This window comes from Haliotis rubra, unplaced genomic scaffold, assembly GCF_003918875.1.
Source record: "Haliotis rubra isolate DU_JTF1 unplaced genomic scaffold, ASM391887v1 Scf103, whole genome shotgun sequence".
Taxonomy (NCBI): domain Eukaryota; kingdom Metazoa; phylum Mollusca; class Gastropoda; order Lepetellida; family Haliotidae; genus Haliotis; species Haliotis rubra.
Genome location: NW_025764926.1, coordinates 1,969,839 through 1,972,836, shown reverse-complemented (window position 1 = coordinate 1,972,836; position 2,998 = coordinate 1,969,839).

The following is a 2,998-nucleotide window of genomic DNA, read 5'->3' as shown; positions in this document are numbered from 1 at the left end:
CGACGTCACGATGCATGTCAGTTGTCATCGCCTCGTACAGCCTCCTACAGTAAACTACTCCGTAGCACCCCGTTTCTTGGTTTGCAACTGCTTCACTCGGCTAACATCACTGGTGGAAACATTGCGTTTATGTTTTTCGACGGATATAATGTTCTCAGTTCGACTCACAATTAAACAGCGACACGGCAACGTTCGCAATGTTTACATTCCCACGATGCATCTAAGTTGTAGAATGAATGAATTCACGTGTTTGTTATGAATGAACAAGTAGTTCCGTCACAAGGTGACCTAACTGAGAGGTCATCGGATATTATCCAATCAAATCGTTAGTATCTCAGGTTAAGTCGTTACAACATAGGTCAACGCGATACGACACTCGTGTGACGTACGAGATTAGTTCTACCCATACGTTGACCACGTGGGTAATAAACCAGAATATCTGCCTACTTGCCTACCTGACGAGTTAGCTAGCTTTAGGGATATAATTGTAGGCACTGTTCACATACTGAATACTTGCATTAAATGTCTTTACTGTGCAAAATAGCAAATAAAAGGAATTAATCCTAAGTCATTGTTTGTTGAACTTTTTCATGTTTATACTTTTTCTTGTTATCAAGGTATTGCCTGGAAATGAACACTTCCCCGAGTATTCAAATATCAGTGCCCACGTGTGAAGACCATTTTCTCAGTTCCATACTCTGCTAAATCAGAAGAAAGGAATTGGCTATTCTATTGGTGGGTGAACGGTATTAGGTTATCCAAATAACTGTTCAAAGCTGAAGTTAAACTTCTGATTAATGTTCATTAAGAAACAGATCCTTTGCATGAAAGGATATAAAAAAAAACAAGTAGACATGGTCATCAATATGCCCCACCAAAGTGTTCTGTTCCTATTAGTTCCTGTTTTTTAACTCCACCACGACATTCATGTCCTGAAAACACATACCAAATTTGGTGTCCCTATCAATAACGGTTTCTGGGAAAATCTGTTCCCCTTGGGGATACCATGCACAAAGTCAAGAAACGCATGACAAGGACCATAACTCTGTAAAGAATCTCAACACGGTTTCCGTTTTAGAACTCCATTAAGGTATTCGTGTCCTGAAAACACATACCAAATTTCATTTCCCTATCTATAACGGTTTCTGAGATAATCTGTTTCCATCTCGGACGGAAGGACGCACGGAACTCGAACCTATATCCCCAGCCAACTTCATGGCGAGGGATAATAAACCATTGAGACGTTTGCATAGACGGATCCAGAAAGGGGCAGCAGCCCTTTTGTCCTGCTGAAAGTTTATTAAGTGCCCATTGAAACTCTCGTGAAGACGCATGAACATGAACTGTGCACTCACCCTTTGTCAAAAAGCTGTGTCCGCTCCTGGTTTGGTCAAATCAGAAACTCCCGTGAAGACTTAGCTAGCCTTTTCTTCATTTTGAAATTAATCTCGTAAATTGAAATGTCAGTATCAGACAAAATGTCCCAGTATTTCCATTCGAAGTAATCAAGGAATCCGGGTAATTTGGAAAGAATGAAACCATATGTCATCTGAATTTTACAGATTATGTAAATGCTGAGTTTCATCATTGATACGTTCGTTCTCTCATCACGCTGAAGACCGAGGTTCGATTTCCCTCATGGTTACAATGTGCGAAGCCCGTTTCTGGTGTCCCCGCCGTGATATTGCTGGAATATTGCTAAAAGCGGTGTAAAACTAAACTCACTCACTCATCATTGATAACATCTGTGTTAAATATGATAAAAAGACCAGCGAAACCGCCATCATCTTCTACATACTTACAAAAAAAGTGCATAAGTATTCAGAGGGACAACAACTCTCCACATGACTGCATCACAAGGGCAATGACTTCAACTTCCAATAGTAAACAGTCCCTGTGTTTTGTGCAATGTCCCAGTAGCTCTAGATTTTGATGTCTCAAAGTTTTTAAGAAACCATCGAGCATGATCTGTCAACGAAGACTTCAAGTGAGCCTTATACGACCAGAGCCTTTCTCGGGGACTTAGAAAAGCTTTCAAAAGGTTTTACTTTAAATACGTGGAGAATTTCAAATACGACCAGCAGTGACTGAAATGTGTCGTTATATTTGTGTGTTTGTTTTGTTGTTGGTTTTGAATCTGGTTTAACGCTGTCCTGCCGAGGCTATCAGTGTCTCCGGACGAGATGGGGAAGACTCTGGCTTCAACCGAATAACGTCCATGAGATGTAACTCGCTTTGCAACAATTAGATACTGCAGGTTTTCATGAGGAAGGTCATCTTAATGATGAGACGAAAATGTGTAGCTGTGCTCGGCGCAAATGGTGGCCATACCCGTTACTGTATGAACACGAATGTGTGAGTGAGTAAGTTTAGGTTAGTTTTACGCCACACTCGGCAATATTCCAGCTATATGGCGACGGTCTGGAAATAATCGAGTCTGGACCAGACAATCCAGTGATCAATAACATAAGCATCGATCTACGCAATTGGGATACGAAGACATGTGTCAACCAAGTCTGCGAGCTTGACCACCCGATCCTATAAGTTAGTGAGTGAAATTAGTGTTACGCCGCACTCAGCAATATTCCAGCTATATGGCGGCGGTTTGTAAATAATTGAGTCTGGGCCAGACAATCCAGTGATCAATAACATGAGCATCGATCTGCGCAATTGGGAACCGATGACATGTGTCAACCAAGCCAGCGAGCCTGACCACCCGATCCCGTTAGTCGCCTCTTATGACAAGCATGGGTTACTGAAGGCCAATATTCTATCCCCTAAGTCGCCTCTTACGACAAGCATGGGTTGCTGAAGATCAACTTTAACCAGGATATTCACGGATCTTATTCTTGTGTTTCTATCCTGATTGACAATTTCACTGTCAGTATTCTTCATTTATCAGGGAGAAATACTTTTTTCCGCTGGATTTCTGTATACACTGACGCAGTTTAACTTTCCCTCCATGACCAGCGCCTGGCGGGGTAACAACAAGTACCAT